Source organism: Chiloscyllium plagiosum, unplaced genomic scaffold, assembly GCF_037043375.1.
Source record: "Chiloscyllium plagiosum isolate Xiang-an unplaced genomic scaffold, Cpla_swu_hap1 HiC_scaffold_32, whole genome shotgun sequence".
NCBI lineage: Eukaryota > Metazoa > Chordata > Chondrichthyes > Orectolobiformes > Hemiscylliidae > Chiloscyllium > Chiloscyllium plagiosum.
The window spans coordinates 1507712-1535151 of NW_028270170.1; the positions used below are offsets into that span (position 1 = coordinate 1507712).

At 41.4% G+C, this 27440-nt stretch overlaps 1 protein-coding gene and 1 long non-coding RNA gene across 4 annotated transcripts in view; one reads left to right on the forward strand and one right to left on the reverse strand.

The window, feature by feature from the left end:
• Window positions 1-9214, reverse strand: part of LOC148141528 (uncharacterized) — a 35426-nt gene extending 26212 nt beyond the window's left edge. Inside the window, exons 1-2 of the long non-coding RNA XR_015752461.1 lie at window positions 8961-9214; window positions 6346-6547 (exon numbers count right to left, since the gene is read on the reverse strand). This is a non-coding gene — a long non-coding RNA (uncharacterized LOC148141528). The remainder of the gene's footprint in view (window positions 1-6345; window positions 6548-8960) is intronic.
• Window positions 1-27440, forward strand: part of LOC122539702 (zinc finger protein Aiolos-like) — a 228060-nt gene that overhangs the window by 81533 nt on the left and 119087 nt on the right. The window lies entirely within an intron of this gene.

A 27440-nucleotide genomic window follows, 5' to 3' on the forward strand; every position in this document is an offset into this window, starting at 1 on the left:
CAGTATCTTGAGGAATACAAGGAATCACTGTAGTGTGGAAGCAGGCTACTCACCCCGAGGCGAAAGTGAGCACTGCAGAGGCTGGAGATCAGAGTCAAGATTAGAGTGGTGCTGAAAAAGCACAGCAGGTCAGGCAGCATCCATGGAACAGGAAAATCGACGTTTCAGGCAAAAGCTCTTAATCAGGAATGACTCATTTTGACAAATACATTAAGGACAAAAGAGTTCTTCTTAATTCTATTTGCCAAAGCTATCTCATGTCCCCTTTTTTCCCTCCTGATTTCACTCTTAAGTATACTCCTACTGCCTTTATACTCTTCTAAGGATTCATTCTATCTATCCTGTCTGTACCTTATATCTGCTTCCTTCTTTTTCTTAACCAAACTCTCAATTTCTTTAGTCATCCAGCATTCTCTATCCTACCAGCCTTTCTTTTCACCCTAACAGGAATATACTTTCTCTGGATTCTCGTTATTTCATTCCTGAAGGCTTCCCATTTTCCAGCTGTCCCTTTACCTGCGAACATCAGCCCCCAATCAGCTTTTGAAAGTTCTTGCCTAAAATTGGCCCATCTCCAATTTAGAACTTCAACTTTTAGATCTGGGGAACGTTATCAAGTGCCTTGCTAAAATCAATATATACCATATCCACTGTTCTACCTTCAATTTGTTTTGTCACATCCTCAAAGAATTGAATAAGGTTTGTGAGGCATTACCTGCCCCTCAAAAAGCCATGCTGACTATCTCTAATCAAACTATGCTTTTCCAATTAACCATAAATCCTGAGTCTCAGAATCCTCTCCAATAATTTGCCCACCACAAACATAAGACTGACTGGTCTGTAATTCATAGGATTATCCCTATTCCTTTTCTTGAACAAAGGAATAACAATTGCTACCCTCCAATCATCTGGCAGTACTCCAATGAACAGTGAGGATGCAAAGATCATTTCCAAAGGCACTGCAATCTCTTCCCTCACTTCCTGTAGTAACCTTGGGTATTTCCCATCTGGTCCAGGGGACTTATCTATCCTCATGTTTTTCAAAATTTCCAGCACATCCTCCTTAACATCAACCTTTACGAGTGTATCAGCCTGCTTCACACTGTCCTCACCAAACAACAAGGTCCCTCCCACTAGTAAATACTGAAGCAAAGCATTCATTAAGGACCCCCCTACCGCCTCTGACTCTAGACACAAGTTTCCTCCAGTATCCCTGATCGGCACTACTCTTACTCTGGCCGACCTCTTGTTCCTTACGTAAGTGTAGAATGCCTTAGGGTTTTCCTTAATCCTACTTGCCAAGGCTTTTTCATGCTCCCTTCTAGCTCTCCTCAGTCTGTTCTTTGATGCCACGCTTGGTCAAATGCTGTCTTGAATTCGAGAGCTGTCACTCTTGCCTCACCTCTTAAGTTTAGTTCTTTTTTTCCATATTTGAACCATGACTGGATTGAAGTCAGAAGCTGCATAGCCATGATGAAACCCACACTGAGATGTGAGCAGGTTACTGTTAAGCAAATGCTGCTTGATGGCATTGTTGATGGACCCTTCCATCACTTTACCAATGATTGAAAATTCTCAGATTGTGTAATAACTGGCCAGTTTGGCTTTTGCTTGCGATTTATGTACAGGACATATCTGGACAATTTTCCATTTTGTCAGGTAGATGCCAGTATTATAACTGTACTGCAACACCTTGGCTTAACATTAAGTTCTGGGGCTCAGGTCTTCGGTCCTATTGTTGGTATATTATTATTTCCTTTTCAGAATGTAAAGCTGTCTTTTGGTATCATGTGGAGTTTATCAATTTGGCTGAAGACTGACATATGTGATGTTGTGACCTCTGGAGGAGCCCGAAACAGGTCAACAGCTCTGCACTTCTAACTGAAGCCTGTTACACAGAAAAATTGAAAATAGGAACAGGCTTAGACTATTTGGCCATTTGAGACTGGTCAGCCATTTGTACCATATTGCAAATGCTTTAGCCTTATCCTTTGGACTGATGTGATGGGCTCCCCATTGTTGAGGATGGGGATATTTATTGAGCCTCCTCCTGCAGTGAGCTGCTTAATTGTCCACCACCATTCACAACTGGATGTGGCATGACTGCAGAGCTTAGATTTGATCTGTTGTTTGTGGAATTGCTTAGCCCTGTTTGTCACTTGCTGATCATGTTTTAATACACACACAGTCTTGTACTATCATTTCACCAGGCTGATAGCTCAGTTTTAGATAAGCTTTGTGCTACTCTGAGCATGCTGTCCTGCACTCTTCATTGAACTGAGGTTGTTCCTCTGGCATGATGATAATGTTAGTGAGGGAAATGCCAGTCCATGTGTTTGCGGATTGAGTCAGGAGTACAACTCTGCTGCTCTGATGGCCTCCAGTGCCTCATTACTGCCAATCTTGAGCTGTTTGAAATCATTAGCATGGTGGTAGTGGCACAATGTGAACATGAGACTTTGTCTCCACAAGGACTGTGCAGTGGTCACTCTTACCAATATTGTCAAGGACTGATGCTTCTGCAGCAATCAGACTGGTGAGGATGGGTTCGAGTAGGCTTTTCCTTGTAGTTGGTTCCCTCACCAACTGCCACAACCCCAGTCTCCCAGCAATTTAGAACTCAACAAGCTTGATCAATAGTGGGGCTGCTGAGCCACTCTTGGTGATGGTCATTGAAGTCCCCTACCAGAGTACATTCTCTACCCTTGCCACCCTGAGTGCTTCCTCCCAGTGCTGGTCAACATGGAGGAGCATTGATTAATCAGCTGAGGGGGTCAATGCATTCAGCAAGAAGTTTCCTTGCCCATGTTTGACTGATGCCATGAGGCTTCATGGTGTCTGGAGTCAATATTGATGGCCCAGGACAACTCCCTTTCTAGTGTATACTACTGTGCCGTCACCTCTGCTGAGCTTGTCCTGCCAGATAGTCTTGGTTGGGACATTGTCTGTGAGGTATGTTTCCACAAGCATGGTGCTGTGAGAGCTCTCAGATATCAGTGAGGAAGTCTTTAAGGGTGGACAGGGCTGAATTTGCTCTTGTCACTTCTGGTGCCAGGCAATCTGACTTGTATTATTCCTTTTTTGAGACTGTTTAGCAATTTGATACAACTGAGTGTCTGCTTGGCCATTTCATGGGTGATTTAACAGTCAAGGGGCAGCACGGTGGCTCAGTGGTTAGCACTGCTGCCTCACAGTGACAGGGTCCCGGGTTCAATTCCAGCCTTAGGCGACTGTCTGTGTGGAGTTTGCACATTCTCCCCGTGTCTGCGTGGGTTTCCTCCCACAGTCCAAAGATGTGCAGGTTAGGTGAATTGGCCATGCTAAATTGCCCAGAGTGTTAGGTGCATTAGTCAGAGGGAAATGGGTCTGGGTGGTTACTCTTCGGAGGGTTGGTGTGGGCTTGTTGGGCCAAAGGGCCTGTTTCCACACTGTAGGGAATCTAACCTAATCAAGCTGTGGGTCTGGAGTTACATGTAGACTAGGCCATGTAAAGACATCCATAAAAGGCATTAGTGTATTAGACATTATTTTCTACAATAAGTGATATTGACTTCTAAAACTTACATATTTAGCCAGGCTTTTGGTCATCTGGCCTAACATCTTCCTCTGTGTATTAAGTTTTGTTTCATAATACTCTTGTCTTGGAACATTGTATTGAGCCAAATGAGAAAATGAATGCAAATTGTTGTTAGAGACAGTATGAATCAATTCTCCTCAATTTCTTGTCGTTGGACAGTCTCCCTTATCTGAGTATTCTATTACTGAATCCTTGATGCTTTTACTGTTTACCAAATCTTCTCTAAGGGGCAGAAGTGGGTACTGCAGATGCTGGCGATTAGAGTCAAAATTAAAGCGGTGCTGGAAAAGCACAGCAGGTCAGGCAGCATCTGAGGAGCAGGAAGTATCGACTTTTTGGGCAAAAGCCCATCATCAGGAATGGGGCTTCATTCCTGAAGAAGGGCTTTTGCCCAAAACATCAATTTTTCCTGATCCTCAAATGCTGCCTGACCTGCTGTGCTTTTCCAGCACCGCTCTAATCAATCTTCACTAAGGCATGTCTATTCGTCCTTGGATGCAGAGATTAATATTATGCACAGTATTCTAGGTCTGGTGTCACCAAAGCCCTTTACAATCTGCATAACAAGCCAACATACATTTGCCTTTCTAATTGCCAAGTTAACCTGTATAATTGCTGTGCTTGTTGTTTGTACAAAAGGAAACACACAAATTAGGAGCAGGTGAAGGCCACTCTTCCCTTTGAGTCTGCTCTATCATTTGTTAAGATCATGGTTAGTCCAATTGTAGCCTCAACTCTACTTTTAACCTGCATACCCTTTGACTCCCTTGTCAATCAAGAATCCATTTGATTTACCAAATATTTGATGGCCCCACCTCTACTGCTCTCTGGGAAGAATTCCTTGAGTAGTGACCCTCTGGGAGAAAATAAATTCTTGTTATCTTGTAATCATATAAAAGGAGGACTTTTTTATATTTGAACGGTGTTTCCTCATTCTAGTCCCTCCCACAAAATGATACATCTACCCTGCCTAGTCCCCTGAAGATCTTATTTTTTTTAGTAAGATCGCCTTTCTCTGTTCTAAACTTCAATTGACACAGGCCTAATGTGTAATTTGGATTACTACACCAGAGAGTTGGTAATACTTAGTCATGAGTATATTCAAGACAGATATCAATAGGCTTTTGACACTTCATCTTCAATATTTCTTGGAGGATGTGCATTTTGAAGGATTATAGGAAAATGTATTTATTTCAACTTTTATGGACTTAACCAGAGAAGAGCAATGGCACTGGCATGGGAGGTAATGTTTGGGCTGATCCCGTCCGCTCCAGGCTGGCTACTTTCTTCTTCTCCCTCTTAGAGTCATAGAGATGTACAGCATGGATACAGACCCTTCGGTCCAACCCATCCATGCCGACCAGATATCCCAACCCAATCTAGTCCCACCTGCCAGCACCCGGCCCATATCCCTCCAAACTCTTCCTATTCATATACCCATCCAAATGCCTTTTAAATGTTGCAATTATACCATCCTCCACCACTTCCTCTGGCAGCTTATTCCATACACGTACCAACCTCTGTGTGAAAAGGTTACCCCTTAGGTCTCTTTTATATCTTTCCCCTCTCACCCTAAACCTATGCCCTCTAGTTCTGGACTCCCCGACCCCAGGGAAAAGACTTTGTCTATTTATCCTATCCATGCCCCTCATAATTTTGTAAACCTCTCTAAGGTCACCCCTCAGCCTCCCACGCTCCAGAGAAAACAGCCCCAGACTGTTCAGTGTCTCCCTGTAGCTCAGATCTTCCAACCCTGGCAACATCCTTATAAATCTTTTCTGAACCCTTTCAAGTTTCGCAACATCTTTCCAATAGGAAGGAGACCAGAATTACATGCAATATTCCAACAGTGGCCTAATCAATGTACTGTACAGCTGCAACATGACCTCCCAACTCCTGTACTCAATACTCTGACCAATAAAGGAAAGCATACCTAATGTCTTTTTCACTATCCTATCTACCTGTTACTCCACTTTCAAGGAACTATTAACCTGCACTCCAAGGTCTCTTTGTTCAGCAACACTCCCGAGGACCTTACCATTAAGTATATAAGTCCTGCTAAGATTTGCTTTTCCAAAATGCAGCACCTCAAATTTATATGAATTAAACTCCATCAGCCACTTCTCAGCCCATTGGCCCATCTGGTCTAGATCCTGTTGTAATCTGAGGTAACCCTCTTCGCTGTCCACTACACCTCCAATTTTGGTGTCATCTGCAAACTTACTAATTGTACCTCTTATGCTCACATCCAAATCATTTATGTAAATGACAAAAAGTAGAGGGCCCAGCACCAATCCTTGTGGCACTCCACTGGTCACAGGCCTCTAGTCTGAAAAACAATCCTCCACTACCACCTTCTGTCTTCTACATTTGAGCCAGTTCTGTATCCAAATGGCTAGTTCTCCCTGTATTCCATGAGATCTAACCTTGCTAATCAATCTCCCATTGGGGAATCTTGTCGAACACCTTACTGAAGTCCATATAGATCACATCTACTGCTCTGCCCTCATCAATCTTCTTTGTTACTTCTTCAAAAAACTCAATCAACTTTGTGAGACATGATTTCCCATGCACAAAGCCATGTTGACTATCCCGAATCAGTCCTTGCCTTTCCAAATACATGTGCATCCTGTCCCTCATGATTCCCTCCAACAACTTGCCCACCACCAAGGTCAGGCTCACCGGTCTATAGTTCCCTGGCTTGTCTTTACCGCCCTTCTTAAACAGTGGCACCACGTTTGCCAACCTCCAGTCTTCCAGCACCTTACCTTTGTCTTTTTTCTTTTCTTCATCTTCCTGACGTTGTGGGGAGACTGGAACGGTGTCAGCGGTGACTCCTGGCTCTTATGTCTGATGCATGGGTTCCTGGAATGGTGTTGGGTCATCTGCTGCGATAGCAGAGCAAGTACTTCTGGCTGATGTAGCTTAGAGCGGGGACCTTGCAGAAGTTCTGGAGCTGTGTTTGGGATCCTGATTGATGGAGATGAACTCAATTTAAGTACTTTCTTTTTATTCTTTCGTACCTCAAAATTGCACCTTTGTAGTTTCTCTTTGTAGTTTCTTTATCCTCACAACTTTCTTCCCCATTGTGGTAACAGAACATTTTTCACTTTATCTCCCTGGATATATGTGGCAATAAATCATTCAAGTAACCTGTGCAACCTTTCCTCAAAAGATAATCTCCTCAACCCAGGAATCAGTCAAATGAACCTCTGTTGCATTATGCATTTATATCCTTTCTTAATTAAGGAGACCAAAACAACACATGGTGTTGCAATGTGGTCTCACCAACACCCTTTACAATTGTGGAAAACCAACTTAGTTTTATATTTCAGTCTCCTGCCAAAAAGAACCAAAATTCCATTTGTCTTTCAAATCACTTGATGTGCTTGCATGCTAACGCTTTGTGAATTACTTACGAGAACACTAACATCCCTCTATGCAGCAGAGTTTTACAATCTCTCTCCATTTGAATAATGTTTTTCGATTTTTCCTGCCAAAATGGACAAATTCACATTTTCTTATATTACATCTTTCACCTAAATCTTTGTCCACCCACCTATCTAAATTCTTTGTAGTTTCTTTATCCTCACAACTTTCTTTCCCATCTATCTTTTTGACTTCAGAACATTTAACAACTATAGATTTGGTCCCTTCATCCAAGTAATTAATATAGATTATTTAGAGTTGAGGGTCCAATATTACTTCCTGTGGCACTCCACTAGTTGTAGCCTGCCAAACTAAAAAAAAAAGCCATTATATATAAGTAATTAATATCATTATTTTCTTTTTAGCCAACCAATCCTTTATCCTTAATTTGTTACTCTCTAGTTAATACTGAGTTTTTATTTTTTTTAGAAATTTTCAGTCTTCAATAGCTTCATCAAACTTCTGGAAATTGGAATGCACCACTGGCTATAGATTTCCCCTTTATTCATATTACTTTTTATTTCCTCAAAGAACTCTAATAAATTAGTTTCACAACATATAGATGCTGCCAGACCTGCTAAGCTTTTCCAGCAATTTCTGTTTTTGTTTCTGATTTCCAGCATCTGCAGTTTTTTTGGCTTTTTAAATAAATTATATCACTTTCCTGCAACAGATGTTAAGCTAACTGGTTTGTAGTTTGCTGCTTTCTGTCTCCCTTTGTTCTTGAATACAGGATTCATATTTTGCAGTCTAATGGGACCTTTCCAGAAACTAGGAAGTTTTAGAAATGTTCAATGCATCTACTATCTCTGCAGTCACTTTTTTTAAGATCCTAGGATGAAACAATCAAACCTTCTCTCAGGCCTTGCTGTAAATATTGACACCCTCGTGGAGATGCAGTGTAAATACTGTAAATAGCCCTGGGGACCCAGTGTGATACTGAAACATTCCTGGGGGTCCTTACATAAAGACTGACACATCCCTGCAGACTCTGTGTGAATGCTGATACATTTCTGGAGACCTCTGTAAATGGTGACACATTGAAGGGCATCTCTAAGTAGACGCAACCAATTTCAGGGGCTCCACTGCCCAGCATCTCAACAAGTCATCAATTCTACATCATTTACTGTAAATAAAGGCACTTTAAATCAAAAAATATACAGTAGTTGGGAAGTGGCAATTTATTGGCAGCTGATGCACTGCGATAGATGAGATAGTACTGGCCTCCAGAAGGTCCTGTTGGAGTATCTCCAGTGCTGGGGATGAGCCAGGCATTATTTGCACTGTCATGGGGATAGACAGTGCCAAAGAAACAGCAAGAGGGGTTTCCATCTGTCAGTGCCAAGAGTACCAAGAATATTGTAGGTTGCCAGTGCCAGAATTTCCACCACTCCCTTAATTCTGATGACATATCTGGTCCCATTTTGAAAAGCTGTGCTCACATGTGACCATTGTACTCTGGCAACAAAGATTCAGCTTTAATACTGAGTATTAGATCACTGAAGAGACACAGGATCAAAGCCACTTGTGCCTTGTTTTCCAGTTCATGATAGAAAGCAATGGTAGAAAGTATGACAAAGTGGTTTACATAAAAAACATTTTTACTTTAGGAAATGATGTGTTATACTCTGTTTCTGGAAAGTTGTGAAAAATTCACAGGAAGAAAATCATCTGCATTTTCCCCAGACTTTTTATTAGGCCTAAAATAAATGCTTGGGTAAATTTTAAATTATTAACATTTGGAGAAGAAAGTTTTTTTAAAAAGTATTTTAGAAAGCTATTGATTAGCTAATTTACGTCCGATATACTTTTGAAAGCAGCTGTGAAGGATTCAACTGCCACCTGTTGATGGCGTTAATAGTGCACAAACACAACAAGGACGTTGACGGCGTTACACAGCAATACAAGTGTTTACATTAACTAATTGTAAGAAGTGAAAGTTTAAACTGCTCACTTGATCAATCAGGAGAAGCAACTTTGGTTCTCGGATCTGAGGATACCATTGCACAAGAACTGGATCACGAAACGAGAACATGGAGGGCGCGAGGGACAGCCTATTTCCCCCCCGCCCGCGCGCGCTGGGGCCTGGGAGGGAGCGCGAGCAGAAACCGTTAAGGCAGCTCAGAACATTTAACTTCACTTTTAAACCTAATAAACATAAAAATGGTGGTAGTACAGTTTGTTGAGACACAGACATTGCCAAGCTCAAAGCGTGGACGCATTTATATAAATGTGACCAGCCGACATCACGGCACGGTGGCACAGTGGTTAGCACTGCTGCCTCACAGCGCCAGAGACCTGGGTTCAATTCCCGCCTCAGGCGACTGACTGTGTGGAGTTTGCACATTCTCTCCGTGTCTGCGTGGGATTCCTCCGGGTGCTCCGCTTTCCTCCCACAGTCCAAAGATGTGCAGGTCAGGTGAATTGGCCAAGCTAAATTGCCCGTAGTGTTAGGTTAGGGGTATGGGTGGGTTGCGCTTCGGCGGGGCGGTGTCACACTGTAAGTAATCTAATCTAAACATCAATGGCTCCATTTGAACAAGCCATTTTTGGTATTTTGAATAATTATTGTTTTTCTTAAATATACAGACTAGGAGAAACCAAATTATATGTTTCACTTGTTAAGGAATTATAAATCTAATGTTGCAATCGCAGATCTATAAAGGAGTTGGTTCTCAGTGTTCATTATTACTTTGCTGATTTATCTCCATTGCTCCTTATTATTTGTAGATTGTTAGAATAACCCTGTTCAGACATATTATGACATACCTCTGCAACAGGTGGGTCTTGAAACCATGCCATCTAACCCAGAGGTGGGGACACTGTCACAGAAATGTAGAAAATAGGAGCTGAAGTAGGCAGTTTGCTCCACTATTCAATATGGTCATATTTGATTATCTAACTTCCCCTGTTCTGTTTTCTCTTAATACTCTTTCATCCCTTTAAGCCCTAATAGCTAAAACCATTCTTAGGAAGGGTCACCCGATCCAAAACGTTAACTATGATTTCTCTCCGCAAATGCTGCCAGACTTGCTGAACTTTTTCACCAGTTTCTATTTTTGAGCTAAAGTATTCATTGTTTTGGCCTCAACTACCTAAGAGATTGAATGGGTAACTGGTTGAGAGTTAAAGTATGGAATGCATTATTGAAAAAAAATTGATGATTTATTTTAAAAAGGGAGCTAGTTTTGGAAAAGAGTCACAGTGAGTATGTTGGGAATGAACAAAATAATGGTATTCCATGAGCAGATAATATGGTGTGAAATAGTATGTTGTAATCATGTTATACTATGCTATAATGGGGGTGGCAAGGTGGCTCTGTGGTTAGCAAGGCTACCTCACAGGCCTAGCGACCTAGGTTCGATTCCAGCCTCTGATGATAGTGTGTGTGTGTGTGTGTGTGTGTGTGTGTGTGTGTGTGTGTGTGTGTGTGTGTGTGTGGAGTTTGCATACTCATCCCGTGGCCAGGAGAGTTTCTGCCAGGTGCTCCAGTTTCCTCCCACAGTCCAAAAGATGAGCAAGTTCGGTTTATTGGCCATTTAAATTACCCATAGTGTTCAGGGATGTGTAGGCAAGTTGTGTTAGCCATGGGAAATGTAGAGTAAAGGGATGGTCTGAGTGGAATGCTCTTCCGAGGGTTGGTGTGGACTTGTTAGGCCAAATGGTCTGTTTCCACACTGTATAGTATCTAGGAACCAGTTTAGAAGGGAAAGAATGGTTTTCCTCTTTTCCCATCCTCCATTTGTTTATAGCAGAAGTTTAGTTGTAGAAGCATGTGATATTGCCAATTCAGTCTTGGATGCAGTCTTGTAAGAGCTGTGCCAGGTAATTTAAACATGTAAGAAGTCATTTTTAGTGTCAAAACTCACTCCAGTGAAAATGTGAAAAAATGTTAATATGTATAAATACTTCCTACAGTAATTCCAATTGATACTTGCAAACATATACCTTCCCCAAGTGTGCCAAAAGGTAATAGAATTTCACAGAGTAATGTCTGTTAAACTTGGGCAAATTAGATTCAGATAAAAAGGTTAAATCAATAAAAATTCACTGATTACATGTGGATGTTTTGGTTTCCGATGAGGAATTTTTCTTCAGTCATGGCTAGTACATTCCTTTTTCCCCTGGAATTACTGTTGTCAAAAATCCATTAGTTTCTAATGTATTTTTTCTCAACAAAACTGAGTTCAGAACATAGCAGGAATGTTGAGAAAGGAGGCGTTGAGAAAGGAGGGCTGGAGAAAGTTGCTCAGTCTGGCAACTTGTGTGTTCTCTGCCTTGCTTCTAATTCCAACAGCCACATAAATGTATGGCCTTTCTATATAGAATATCGAGGACTAGCTCATGTCTTGAATAGCTTCACCTTTATAATTCATCATTTTCATAATTGACAAAATTTTAACAGCTTCATAATCCAGTCATGGACTTGCAATAAAAATAGAAAATGCCAATAATATGGAGCAAATGTATTGATGTCTGAAGGAGGAAGGAAAGGATTTGTTGAAGAGCTCCATTTTAAACATTTACTTGACTTTTTCCTTTTCAGGCTGTTTATTTCTGTACATTTAGAGGATGTAACTCTGAAGATGGACGAGGGAGATCCAGTAGATGTAGTGTACCTGGACTTTCAGAAAGCTTTTGATAAAGTCCCACATAGATTAGATTAGATTATCTTAGATTAGATTAGATTATCTTAGATTAGATTAGATTACAGTGTGGAAACAGGCCCTTCGGCCCAACAAGTCCACACCGACCCACCCATACCCCTACATTTACCCCTTACCTAACACTACGGGCAATTTAGTATGGCCAATTCACCTGACCCTGCACATCTTTGGACTGTGGGAGGAAACCGGAGCACCCGGAGGAAACCCACGCAGACACGGGGAGAACGTGCAAACTCCACACAGTCAGTCGTCTGAGGTGGGAATTGAACCCAGGTCTCTGGCGCTGTGAGGCAGTAGTGCTAACCACTGTGCCACCCAACTTGGATTGAAAGTTGATTGGCTGACAGGAAACAAAGAGTAGTGATAAATGGCTCCATTTCGGAATGCAGGCAGTGACCAGTGGGGTACTGCAAGGATCAGTGCTGGGACCGCAGCTTCTTACAATATATATTAATGATATAGAAGATGGTATTAGTAATAACATTAGCAAATTTGCTGATGATACTAAGCTGGGTGGCAGGGTGAAATGTGAGGAGGATGTTAGGAGATTACAGGGTGACCTGGACAGGTTAGGTGAGTGGTCAGATGTATGGCAGATGCAGTTTAATGTGGATAAATGTATGGTTATCCACTTTGGTGGCAAGAACAGGAAGGCAGATTACTACCTAAATGGAATCAATTTAGGTAAAGGGGCAGTACAAAGAGATCTGGGTGTTCTTGTACACCAGTCAATGAAGGTAAGCATGCAGGTACAACAGGTACTGAAGAAGGCTAATAGCATGCTGGCCTTCATAACAAGAGGGATTGAGTATAGAAGCAAAGAGGTTCTTCTGCAGCTGTACAGGGCCCTGGTGAGACCACACATGGAGTATTGTGTGCAGTTCTGGTCTCCAAATTTGAGGAAAGACATTCTGGCTATTGAGGGAGTGCAGCGTAGATTCACGAGGTCAATTCCTGGAATGGCTGGACTACCTTACGCTGAAAGACTGGAGCGACTGGGCTTGTATACCCTTGAGTTTAGAAAACTGAGAGGGGATCTGATTGAGATATATAAGATTATTAAAGGATTGGACACTCTGGAGGCAGGAAACATGTTTCCGCTGATGATTGAGTGCCGAACCAGAGGACACAGCTTAAAAATATGGGGTAGACCATTTAGGACAGAGGTGAGGAGAAACTTCTTCACCCAGAGAGTGGTGGCCGTGTGGAATGCTCTGCCCCAGAGGGCAGTGGAGGCCCAGTCTCTGGATTCATTTAAGAAAGAGTTGGATAGAGCTCTCACGGATAGTGGAATCAAAGGTTATGGAGATAAGGCAGGAACAGGATACTGATTAAGGATGATCAGCCATGATCATATTGAATGGTGGTGCAGGCTCGAACGGCAGAATGGCCTACTCCTGCACCTATTGTTTATTGTCTATTTGGTGTTATTATAGTTGATAGGAGCGGGAGTACTTGTAACTTCAGCAGAGGCATTAACGGATGGTTGTCAGTCAACCGTCTGTCCCACACTTGGTCCCATTGACTTACTGATTTTATGCTATGTATATAACAAACAGGTGTTCAATCTGACACCACCCATTTGTGATCTTCCACCACAGCCCCATCATTACGAATATCTTGATTAATACCTATGTCTACAGAAATAGTTAATACCTCAGAGGAAGTCCTTCTTCTGAGAGAAGCAGGGCTTTTGTAAACAATATACTTGCATCATTAGAATTCTGTGTCTTATGGTCCTGCTCCACAATGACCTGATGATGAAGCAGCGTTTCAAAAGCTAGTGCTTCCGCATACACCTGTTGGACCATGACCTGATGTTATGTGATTTTTAACTTTGTCTACCCCAGTCCAACACCGGCTCCTCAAAATCATCATTAGAATTGCCATTTTAACTGCAGGCTCAACTAAGGCCAAACAACCTTGTATTTGTCAACAGTGAATGATAATCACAAGGTTGCCATTGTTCCCATAGAACCCATTCAAGGCTTTTAAATTCCCTCAAATTGTTCATCTCTCAGATTTAAAAAAACAGACTGCTATTCAGATTCCACATCAAAGACAGTTAATCCTCTAACTATCTTTCTAAACAGGCAAACAGAAAACTTTAGTTGTTTCAACTCAGCAAGCCTCTATAATTCTATTGTAGTATCTGTGGGGAAATGTCAATACAGATTTCTATTGAAACTACACAACCAAATGCAACTTTTTAAAGACATGAATAGAAACTGCTGGAAAAACTCAGCAGGTCTGGCAGCATCTATAGACGGAAATCAGACTTAATGTTCCAGGTCGAGTGACCCTTCCTTAGAACTCTCCTGCTGCAGCAGACGAGTTAATCAGAGCAGTCCAGAAAGGGTTTTCTGATACGCTCAGGTGATGACATAATTATCAGCAAAGTAGTGGAAATGGTTGTCAATGGAGCTATCAATTCAGCACTTGCAGAAAAATAATCTGATCACTGATGCTCAGTTTGGGTAAGCCAAGGCCACTTCAATTCTAATTGTATTATAGCTTTAGGTTCAAACATAGTCAAAAGAGTTGAACTTTAGAGGTGAGATGGGAGTCACTAACCTTGACATCAGCACCACATTTGACTGACTTTGACATTAAGGAGTCCTATAAAGACTGAAGGATGTTGCCTGGGTTGGAGGGTTTAAGCTATAGGGAGAGGATATATAGGCTGGGGCTATTTTCCCTGGAGCATCAGGGGCTGAGGGGTGACCTTATAGACCTTAATAAACAGGAAAACAAAATCATAGTTATTATAATCTATTTATCCTCCAAAAAAGGAAAAAGATCAGATTATTAATTACTAATATGCAAACTTAAACCATATCCCCTTTAGATCCAAACATAAGCCCTATCAATACAGTCTTCTAATCTGGGAATAGGATATGAATCTGTCTTTGTGACTGCCTTCACTTTCCTATAATCTATGCATAATCTAACTGAACCGTCTGGTTTAGGAATCAGTATTACAGGAGAACTTAGGTTACTCAAACGTGGTTTGATCGATTGATTCTGCAATATGTATTGAATTTGTCTTTTTGGCCTGTTTCTTTGGGTATAACCGATATGGGTTTTGTTTTACCGGGTCTGAAATACCTAAACTCGGTCGTGGTTGGTTAGTGTGATGCATCCAAGTGTATCTTTGCAACCATCTTTGTCCTGAGCAATCTCATTATGTCTCTCTACTGATCTTTCTCCAGTTACGAAAATACAGTGTCTGAGTTCCTTAATTTCTCTGAATTTGTTAACCTAACAGGAAGTTCACTTTGGAAATTGTCCAGTTCTCTTTGGCTCATAATTTTTTGACATATCCTCCTCTACTGTACCTACAATTTGCCATGCCTGTTCATTCTCATCTTCTCTATGATTGTACTGTTGCAACATGTTCACATAACACAATCAATTTTTTTTCCTATGATCAGGTGTATCAATTAAATATGTGACCTGACAAACCCTTTTAATTTGAGTTCTGATGAAAACACACCAGACTTGGAATGTTAACTCTGTTTTTTTCCCACAGATGCTTCTAGACCTGCTGAGTTTTGCCAGCAATTTCTGTTTTTGTTTCAGATCGCCAGCATCCACAGTTCTTTGGTATAACCTTTTTAATTACTTTGTAGTTTGCTTTTAATGGGTCACCATGTAAAGGCAACAGTACCAAGACTTTATCTCCTGCTTTAAACATTTTGGTTATCACATCTTTGAATAAGTTGATTAGGGATAGTCAACACGGTTTTGTGAGGGGTAGGTTGTGCCTAACAAACCTTATTGAGTTCTTTGAGAAGGTGACCAAACAGATGGATGAGGGTAAAGCGTTTGATGTGGTGTACATGGATTTCAGTAAGGCATTTGATACGTTTCCCACGGTAGGCTATTCCGCAAAATACGGAAGTGTGAGATTGAGGGTGATTTAGTGGTTTGGATCAGAAATTGGCTAGCTGAAAGAAGACAGAGGGTGGTGGTTGATGGGAAATGTTCTTCCTGGAGCTCAGTTACTAGAGGTGTGCTACAAGAATCTGTTTTGGGTCTGCCGCTGTTTGTCATTTTTATAAACGACCTGGATGAGGGCATAAAAGGATGGGTTAGTAAATTTGTGGATGACACTAAGGTCAGTAGAGTTGTGGATAGTGCAGAATGATGTTATAGGTTACAGATGGACATAGATAAGCTGCAGAGCTGGACTGAGGGGTGGCAAATGGAGTTTAATGTGGAAAAGTGTAAGGTGATTCATTTTGGAAGGAGCAACAGGAATGCAGAGTACCAGGCTAATGGTAAGATTGTTGGTAGTGTAGATGAGCAGAGAGATCTCGGTGTCCATGTACATAGATTCCTGAAAGTTGCCACCCAGGTTGATAGGATTGTTAAGAAGGCATACGGTGTACTAGCTTTTATTAATAGAGGGATTGAGTTTTGGAACCATGAGGTCATTCTGCAACTGTACAAAACTCTGGTGCAGCTGCACTTAGAGTATTGCATACAGTTCTGGTCACCACATTATAGGAAGGATGTGGAAGCTTTGGAAAGGGTTCAGAGGAAATTTACTAAATGTTGCCTGGTATGAAGGGAAGGTCTTACAAGGAATGGTTGAGGGACTTGAAGCTGTTTTCATTGGAGAGAAGAAGGTTGAGAGGTGACTTAACTGAGATATACAAGACAATCAGAGGGTTAGATAAGGTGGACAGTGAGAGCCTTTTTCCTTGGATGGTGAAGGCTATCACAAGGGGGCATAGCTTTAAATTGAGGGGTGATAGATATGGGACAGATGTCAGAGGTAGTTTCTTTACTCAGAGTAGTAGGAGCTTGGAACGCACTGCCTGCAACAGTAGTAGATTCGCCATCTTTAAGAGCATTTAAGTGGTCATTGGATAGCTATATGGATGAAAATGGAATTGTGATGGGCTTAGATGGGCTTCAGATTGGTTTCACAGGTCAGCACAACATTGAGGGCTGAAGGGCCTGTACTGTGCTGTAATGTTCTATGTTTATCTGCCCATTCTTTCATCTTGTTTTGGCAAGTTTTTAGATTTTCCTATCCAATTCTACATGCTCCTGTTAATCCTTGAGAATTGTGAATACATACTGTAACATTGAAGATTAATTTTTCAGGTTTAGCAATTGGCTGTAAGCAGATTTAATAGTCCTCTTATTCATGGTCAAAAACTAATTTGAATGGGCTGAAACCAATGGATTCGTTTGGAGAATCTCTGGTTTCAAAAATGAGAAAAGAGAACAATTTAAGGATAACATGATAGCTCGGTAGTTAGCACTGCTACCTCACAGAGCCAGGGACTCAAGTTTAATTCCATCTTCAGGCAACTGTTTGTGTGGAGTTTGCACGTTCTCCCCATATCTGCATAGGTTTCCTCCAGGTGCTCCGATTTCATCCCACATTCTAAAGATGTGTAGGTTAGGTGGATTAGCCATTGGAAATGCTGTGTTGCAGGGATAGAGTGAGGTGGGGGGGGGTGGGTTTGGATGGGATGCTGTTTGGAGGGGCGATGAGGATTGGGCTGATTAGCCTGCTTCAGTAAGACATAGGAATGGAAGTAAGGCCATTTGGCCCATCGAGTTCACTCTGCCATTCAATCATGGCTGATGGGCATTTCAACGCCACTTACCCGCACTCTCCCCGTAGTCCTTAATTCCTTGCGAGATCAAGAATTTATCAATCTCTGCATTGAAGACATTTAACATTCCAAATTGTAGGGATTCTATGATTCTATAAACCCCTTTCGCAATCCTTTGGACTCTTGTAGCAATAGGCTTTGGTCCTGGTTCCGAGAGTTTAGTGTTGCCTCTCCAGTGCGCCTTCTGTCTGTGGATGGTACGCAGTCAATTCTAATTGGTTAATCCCTCAACTACCGATGATATCTTGAAAACCTTTTGATATAAAATTTAATCCTTGACCAGACTGTACTTCCATTGGTAGACCAAATTGTGAGAGTTTTACCACAACAACTTTAACTTTGATTGTTCTTAAGAGAAAAGCTTCTGGAAATCAAGTAGTCTTGTCCATAATAGTAAGGAAATATTCATTTCCAGCTTTCATTTTAAGTAATTGTGTTACACAACCCACTAGTACATGACTGAATGGTTCCTCCAAAAACTGGTATAGGAATTAAGGATACAAGAACAAAAACAGAGTTCAATGACTTTAGGGCTTGAACTCTACAATGTCCTTGCCTTCATCGCCGCACACTAGGCCTTGTAATCACATACTCTGCTATTGTGCACATTGTTAACCACTAGCAGTCTTCATTAACACCTATTCACCCTCCTAGCCAAATTGTTATCCACTCCTTTATCTGTTCTCCCCCCCCCCCGCCCCCCCCCCCCACAAGTGGACCCTATCCTCTGCATAAAAACTGACATTTTCCTTGTGTCCATCAGTTCTGAAGAGAAGTCACCAGACCCAAAACTTTAACTCTGATTTCTCCTCACTGATGCTGCCAGACCTGCTGACTTCTTCCAACAGTTGTTATTTTTGTTTCTGATTTACAGCATCTGCAGTTCTTCTGGTTTTTATTTAGGAATCAGGAATGCTAGTTTAACTAGACATTGAAGTATATCTACAACCTGACAAGTATGACATAGTTTACAAAACTGCACTATGTTTTTATGCAGTCTTGGCCAGGAAAATATCTTTTTGTGGTACCTGAACTTTCTGAATTCATATGTGCCCTGGTGTGGAAATCTCATGTGCTACTTCAAAAACAGTACCACTATCTGATGTACAACTGAGCATTCTTCGTCTGCAGGTCTGTAAGGGGGTCTCCACTTCCTCATTTGCACTCTGAAACACTTTGGCCTGTACCTCAGTATGAGCTGACTGTGCTCATTTATTTAATTCAGAATCTGCTTTTTGTGCCATAATTTGAGATATTGTATCATACACTCCACCTGGATTATCTTCATTTTTCAGGAAAGTTTCAGCTATCCTTGCACTTGCTTGAGATGCCAGATCAACCCTTATTGATAGATTTTGTTTTTCCACTGCCCTAATTAATACACATGAAGGAAGGATACCAGGAACTGTTCCGGTCATTATTCTGTTTCATGTACCTCTGTGAGGCATTCTGTAATTATCAGTGAAGCTATTACCTTTAGTCCTGCCAAATTGTTACCCACAAGTAAGTCTATTCCTTCTACAGGGAATGATTTTACTACTCTAACCATTACCTCTTCTGATAATAAGTCACATTCTTGTTGTACTTTATATAATAGAACCAGAATATATTCTCCGCCAAACCCATTTATTAATATCTTAGCTCCCATCAAACTCTCTGAAGAGAAAATCAGTTCTTTCTCAAATAAAAATGATTGTGTTGCCCCTTCGTATGGTTATGGGTTTAGCTACCTTACTTGAGGAAAAAGAAGTAATCAATTCTTTTGACACAAATCCTGCATACCTCTCAGCTACCTGACAACTTCCTTTACTCATGATGGGATTCATCTCCGGCCTTTCTGTTAGGGTTAGAGCTGCAACCGGTTCATGGTATAATATTTTTGTGTTCCAACCTCTGATTCATTTTTACTAACTCCTATAAGTACCATGGATTTAGCTTGCAACGTCCAACATTCTGAACACATGTGGTTCAATTTACTATAATGGAAATATTTAAGCTTCCAAATGTCATTTCCACCCTCAGCAATTTTCATCTTAATTCAAGGAGGAGCGCTTAGAAAATGTCCATTCTCAGTCCTTGCTACTTGTCTTCCTTTTTCTCTTCCACTCTTTACTTTCTCAAATTTCCTAGGGTGACAGGAAAAAAATGTTATGGATGAATTTGGAATCATCATCCCTTATTGCTGTTTGTCTTTCAGTTACTACCCTTTGGTCTTCTACATGGGTTTTGATTACAGATGAGAAGGAAGCTTTAAATTCTTCTTAAAAAAATTCTCTGAGAGCATCAAAAGTACTTTCAGTCTTTAATGCTCTTATTCAGTTATAAAGATTATTCTGGTTAACTCTTTCAAACTCGGTATAAGTTTGTCCAAGCTGTTTCCTTAAGTTCTGAAACCTCTGCTTGTATGTTTCTGGAACCAGCTCATGTGGACTTGGGGTAGACATGTACATCATAACCTCTAGAATCTTCCTTTGACAGAGATGCATACATCCCATGTGCTTTGCTAGTTGATTTATTTTGCATGGGCATGGTCCAATCTGCTTCAGGCCATTTCATTTGTTGCTATCTTCTCAAACAAAATGAAAATGGCTTCCACATCCTTCAAATTTTTGCCAAAGCCTGCATGACCTTTAAATATTTCCTTACTGAATCACGCATTTCTTTCACATTTTCCCAAACTTCTGGCTTAGATTGCAAAACTGCATCATTTTTATTTTAAATCCTTGTTCTGTCTCTCTTTTTTCCCTTTGTTTCTCTTTTTCTTCCCTTTTTCTTATGAGGAATTGTTTTCTTTAAATTTCTAACACTCTTTGTAATTCCCTTTCTTTTTCTTTTCCTCTTTTTGAAATTCAGTGCAGTGGGGAAGAGGTGCTATTTGCTATTTTTTTCCAGTGGTTCATAGTTTGTAAAGACTATACCCTATAGTTAGGAGGACTTATAAATAAGGCCCTAGAGTAGTTAATATTATTTGATATCTTGTGTCTGACGGATTAGTTTAAAGGGGTTAAATCGCTGCAGGACAGCTCAAAGCAGTGGCATGCTGTTCCTGCTCTATGTGGAAAGCCAGGAACATTTCCAGGGTCAGCATGTAAGGAAATGTCTCCAGCTGTATCTCCTAGAAGCCTAGGTTTTGGAGCTGGAGCAATGGCTGGGTACACTGTGCAGCATCTGGGACAGCACGCTTGCTCAGTGGTTAACACTGCTGCCTCACAGCGCCAGGGACCTGAGTTCAATTCCAGCCTTGGGTGACATGTGGAGTTTGTGCATTCTCCCCGTGTTTGCGTGGGTTTCCTCCAGGTGCTCCGGTTTCCTCCCACAATCCAAAGATGTGCTGGTCAGGTGGATTGGCCATAGTATTTGGGGATGTGTAGATAAGGTGCATTAGTCAGGGGTAAATGGGGTAGGAGAATGGGTCTGGGTGGGTTACTCTTTGGAGGACTTGTTAGGCCGGAGGACCTGTTTGCACATTGTCGGGATTCTATGATCTGCGAGGCAGAGCGTGTCATGGATAGCGCATACACAGGTGGTCACTTAGTAAGCTAAAGCTCCACAGGCAGGAAGAGCAAGAGGTGAGGCAGACAGTGCAGGTGCCTCCCATAGCTATGCCTCTGCAAAGTAGATATATTGTTTTGGATACTGTTGAAGGGATTGGCCTCAGCAGACAATAACAACAGCCAAATTTGTTGCACCATAGTTGGCTCTGCTGCACAGGGGAGGAGTTAAAAAGTGTGGGAATACAATAGTTATCGGCGATTCAGTTGTAAGGGGAAATAGACAGGCATTTCTGTGATCACAAATGAGACTCCAGTTCGGTCAAGGATGTCTCAGAGCAGCTACAGGACACTCTGGAGGGATCGATGAACAGATACTGGTTATGTTACATTGGTAGAATGGCATAGATAAACCGAAGAATGGGGTCCTAAAAGCAGAATGTTAGGAGTTGGGAAGTAAAAATCATTACCTAAAGTAGTGATCTCAGAATCACTAGCCACATGCCAGTCAGGATAGAAATAGCAGAATATATCAGATTAAAAAGTGACTAAAATGATGATGCGAGAGGAGGGTTTCAGATTCCTAAGGCATTGAGACTGATTCTGGGAAGATGGGTTGAAACTTTATTGCTGGAACAGCACAGCAGGTCAGGCAGCATCCAGGGAACAGGAGATTCGACGTTTCGGGCACAGGCCCTTCCTCAGGAAGGGCCTGTGCCCGAAACGTCGAATCTCCTGTTCCCTGGATGCTGCCTGACCTGCTGTGCTGTTCCAGCAATAAAGTTTCAACTTTGATCTCCAGCATCTGCATACCTCACTTTCTCCTCTGGGAAGATGGGACCACTAGAAACAAAGTTACACCTTGGCAGGACTGGGACTGTTGACTTTAGGGGGATATTGCTAGAGTGGCTGGGGGGCGTTTAATATAAAATGGCAGTGGCATAGGAACCTCTGCAAGGAGTCAGAGGAAAGGGAATCAAGGTCAATAGATGGAAAGGGGAATAAGAAGTATGATAGAGAATTCAAGAGCTCGAATCAATCAGGCCCATGGTGAAAAATAATTGGAATGGGACAATTAAAGCTAAAGAGACAATTTTAGGGCTTTGTGCTTTGATGTGTGGACTATTTGCAATACAGTAGATTAATTAACCATGCAAATATCTTAAAATAGGTAAATGATATAGTTGGGGTTACCGAGATATAACTGCATGATGATCAAAGATGGGAACTGAATATCAGGGGTATTCAGTATTTAGGAAGGGCAGGCAAAAAGTAAAAGACAGTAGAGTTGCATTGGTGATTAAACATAATATGAGGAAGGAAGTGAGCTCCAACAATGTGCAAACTGTTTGGTTAGAGCTGAAAAGGACCAAGGAGCAAATGTTATAGACTAGGCCAGACTTCTCAAAAACATTTTGAAGCAGGTGGCCCAGACCGAAACTTTGCTATTTGTTTTAGGTAGGTGCATAGTGGATATTCCCGGAGTAAATTAGCTGGTTTGAGTGCCAAGTTTTAAACAAAGTTTATTTTAAAAATTATTGAATGAAACATGAAGAACAGAAAACAGAATACCGGATCACTTATCCTATCCAAACCCGACTTAATAACGCTGTTCCGAATGTACTTGCAACAGTCCCAATATGCACATTCCTTAGCACAAACAGTAAAAATGACACAGGCAGCTTACAGTTCGAGGTCAGAAGGGCAGAAGGCGAGAGAGAGCTTCCACTGTGACTCTTACTCAACTAACCCTCGAACTGAATTGAACTACACAGCTAGAGAGCTCGCCACACTCTCTTGACTATACCAATTCATCAAAGAACTTTTCAAGCTTTTTGCCTGAAGCACTATATGTTAGGGTAAACAAAAAGCCCAATGAACCACTCAAACTGCAGACATGGAGTCTGGCCAATTACCCCCTCTCTGAAAAAAAACTCAACGGCATAGCAACCTTGCAAAAGACCAGCATTGTGAACCAAAAAAACATTAGTAGGGGTTGTACAGAGAACGTGTTGCTGGAAAAGCGCAGCAGGTCAAGGAGCAGGAGAATCGACATTTCGGGCATGAGCCCTTCTTCAGGAAGGGCTCATGCCCGAAATGTCGATTCTCCTGCTCCTTGGATGCTGCCTGACCTGCTGCGCTTTTCCAGCAACACATTTTCAGCTCTGATCTCCAGCATCTGCAGTCCTCAGTTTCTCCTAGTTGTACAGAGAGCCCAAACTGTAGGGGTAATGTTCGGAATGGCATTAAACAGGAAATTACAGACGCATTAAATTATGGAACATCTGCAATTAGTATGAATTGATATAGATTGGTCAAATCAAATTTGTAATGATACCATAGAGGAGGATTTCTTGGAGTGAATACAAGATGGTTTCTTGGACCAATACGTGGAACCAACTAGAGAACAGGTGACTCTAGAGACGGTATTTTGCAATGAGAAAGGAATTGGCAGTCTCATTGTGCAAGGTCCCTTGGGGATGAGCAACCATAATATGACTGGATTCCTCTTCAAGATGGACAGTGATGCAGGTGATTCTGAGACTAGCATCCTGAACTGAAGTAGAGGAAATTATGATTGAGGCATGAGTTGCCTTTGATAGATTGCTGAAGGGGATAGATTGCTTAAGGTTACATAGGGTTGAAAAGCAATGGCAAGCATTCAAAAGAGTGTATGGGAGAACTGCAACAATTGTTCATTCCTATCTTGCACAAAAGTAAAAAAGGAAACGTCTCTTGTATGGGAAACTGATAGCAAAGATAAGAACCTGAGCAATCCAAAGAAAAAAAAACTCATTAATATTTCCCCCCTCAGTCTCCTCTGCTCTAAGGAAAACAAACCCAATCTGTCCAATCTCTATTCATAAGGAAAAACATCCAGTTCATGCAAAATCCTGGAAAATTCCCTTTGCAACATCTTCAGTACAGTAATATTCATCCTTTAGTATAGATTCCAGAACTGCACACAATACTGTGGCCTAACCAACTTTTTATTTCAGTTCCAGTATAACGTTTCCTGGGCTAATAAAGGCAAGTATTCCACATACCTTTTCAACCACTTAATCTACATGTCCTGCTACCGTAAGGAACTGGTTTACGTATATACCAAGGTCCCGCTGATCCTCAATGCTTCTCAAGATCTTACCATTCATCACATATTCCCTTCCCTTATTTGTCCTGCTCAAATCCAGGTTGAATTCCATTCACCACTGATCAGCAAATCTGACCAGTCCATCTATATTGTCATGTAATTTTTTTTATTCACTTGTGGGATGTGGGCATCATTGACTGGTCAGCATTTATTGCCCATGCCTAATTGCCCTTGAAAAGGTGGTGATGAGCTGCCTTCTTGAACCTCACAGCTCATGTGATATAGGTAGACGCAAATGCTCTTAGGGAGGGAATTCCAGGATTTTGATGCAGATTAAGGCATTCCTTCTCACTATTCACCACCGCACCAATTTTTGTATCATTCCCGAACTGGCTGAACAACCCTCCTGCATTCAAACTTAAATTCTTTATTTATTTACCACAAAAGCAAGGGCCCCAACACTGATCTCTGCAGAACCCCACTGGATACACACTTCTCGTCACAAAAAACACCCTTTGATGTTTCCTGCCACTCAGCCATTTGTGGATCAAAATAGCCAAATTTCTTTGGATCTCAAGGGCTGTCAGCTTTGCTATCAGTCTCCCATGTGGGATCTTGTCAAAAGCCTTACTGAAGTCCAAGCAGAGTACATCAAATGCATTGCCTTCCATCTGCAAACCTGATCACCACTTTGAAACATTTTGTCAAGTTGCTCAGATATGACCTCCCCCTACCAAAACTCTGCTGACTGTTCTTGATTAGTAAGTGCAGATTAGTTCTGTCTTTCAGAATTGCTTCCATTTGTTTCCTCACCACTGCGGTTAGACTGATTAGCCTGTAGTTTCCTGATTTTTACCCTTGCTGTCTTCTTGAATGATGGCACCGCACTGGCTGTCTTCCAGTCCCCTGACACCTCACCTATGATCTATGTCTCACTAAAGTATTAAATCCATCTTCCGCAAAAAAAAACACACATTTTTCTTCAAGTAATAAAAATAACCTGGTTCATCCTCTGTAACAAAATGATCCAAACTTCTATTTCCCAGTTTATGTTTCAAATATGTTGTCCTTTAGTAGGAATTCAAAATAGAAAAAATTTACACAAAAATGTGACAAAATTATAACAGGGAGTAGGACTTGACAGAGTTAGGGTTTTAAAATGTTTGCAACTTAGTACATTTAATATCATAAGTGTCTTCCAAAATGAAAATATACAATATTGAAAATACTAGTACACGAGCTCAGCAAATTGAATCAAATGATTTTCAATGTGCTGGAACATTTTATGAAAACAAAATATTTCAGGAATGCTTTTCTGAATGTATGGAGCCTCAGAAATTGGCAGCATTGGTGTATTTTCACTTTCTTCAGACTGGTTACCTTAAATGAGAAAATAATAAAGGTTGATAGGCAGAAGGGCTTACTTGAATAAAGCTTTATGGTCCTTTAATTTAAAAAAAAGTATAGTCCTTGAATATATAGAACATTGTGGTGGGGAGATTGCAATGTGTGAAGTGCTCCTGAAAATAAAATAAGGATGGTGAGTATGTGGTGAAAATAAAGTTTGCATGTAGCCATATGCTCGTTATTGTTGCATAGAGATCATGTGCTTCATCTCCCCATAGCAAAACCATTTGAGAGTCCCAGAAATTTCTGTTGGTGGGATTAGCAGATAAATGCTTAATATAATCAAATCATATTCCTCTGCTACAGTTTTAAGACAACTGTCATTGAGTGAAAGCTTTTGAACTGGTAGACAAAGAACGTCATCCAAATACATGAGGCATTATATTGCTCACCCTGCCAGCAATATTGTTGTGATTGTAACAAGGTCAGCCAGGTGGATCTCATAGAATATGAGTTCTCTGAATGGGGTTGTTAATCTGGGAGAAAGTGAGGACTGCAGATGCTGGAGAGTCAGAGTCGAAAAGTGTGACGCTGGAAAAGCACAGCAGGTCAGGCAGCATCCGCGGATCAGGAGAGTTGGTGTTTCAGGCATAAGCCCTTTGTCAGGAAAAGGGGTGGAAGGGGCCTGAGAGATAAATAGGAGGGTGGGGCTGGGGGAAAGGTAGATGGGAAGGCAATTGGTGGATGCAGGTAGATGGTGATTGTGATAGGTCGGGGAGTGTGGAGCGGTAGGTGGGAAGGAAGATGGACAGGTCAAGAGGGTAGTGCTGAGTTGGAAGGTTGGATCTGGGATGAGGTTAATCTGGGCCAGTCAAGGAGGCCTGGCTGAAATATATAAACAGGAGTGTCAGACATCCTGTCATTTTGAAAGCTGGCTCTGAGGGAGTTGGATCGATGTCAAGGACTTTCCACATTTAATTAAACGGTGATTTGGTAACGAGATACTGGCATCTGTGGAGTTATTTCAGTGGCAACGGGAGTAAAGCATATCCTGAACATACTCGTTACAACAGTCCTCCTTGAACTGGGGTAAGCATTGCTTGTATTATGCCATTATTTGGGAAGCTTGACTTGTTTGACTCTACAGTCAAAGACTGGATCCAATATGTGGGAAGAATGCATTATTTGTTTCTGGGCAAATGACATTTGGGGCAGATAAAATGCAATGAGTAATTCTCTTGACAGCTTATAGACCCACAGTTATTAGGAACCTAACTTTCCCTGAGCACAAGACATTAAAGCCTTTCAAGAGTTGATGGATTTAGTTAAGGAATATTACAACCTCTCCCCTAATTCTCAGATGCTATTGTTATTACTTGGCAGTTTAAGAACCAGGAGAAGCCATATTGGGATTTTTGACTAGGGTTAAGACAACTGGCAAAGGCATGTGACTTTAACCCTTAATGAGATGCTGAGAGACCATTTGGGTATGTGAGATTAATGATGTAACCATGCAAAAAGCCTACTAAATGAAGCTCAACTGGGTTTCAACCATGCACGACAACTGGCTTTATCATTGGAAAATGTGCATATGAGCTGCAGGGTATTCCGATGGAACTGGACACCCTCACCATCTGACTGAGGCTGGGGAACACCACTTGAGTGAAGGCAATTACATCACCTCACTCAGGACATATCCTGAACAGAGGGACTCTAGGTCAGCCCACGGTAAAATCCTAAAACAAGCTTTGGCCAAATGATCAAAATTTTCTTCAAGATCCATGACAGTAAGCCATTGTATTACTTCATTTATGTCCATTGGGACTCTTTTGCTGACTCAAGTCTGCTTATCAGCAGCAGAAGAGTCCCACTATATCTATACTGAGTAAGAGAGCTCATAGACCAGTACCCTGGAAGTTCACCTAGGTCCAGTTGGAATTGTTAAATTGATTTTGATTTGGATGTTGCTAAGCAATCAAAGTGAATATCTGGTTAAATGGTCACCAGTTCTAATGGAGTTTGATACTGGGTGCGGCTGTTGCAATGATCATAGAACCAGTATTTAACACAACTTGCTCTGGTCTACAACCTTTAAGTTTGTGCAAGACTCTGACCAGAGAGAGAGATTGTGCACAATATTTTCAGGCAACTCTGTACTGATGAACAACAGGCAAATGGTAACCGTAATCTTGACGAGGG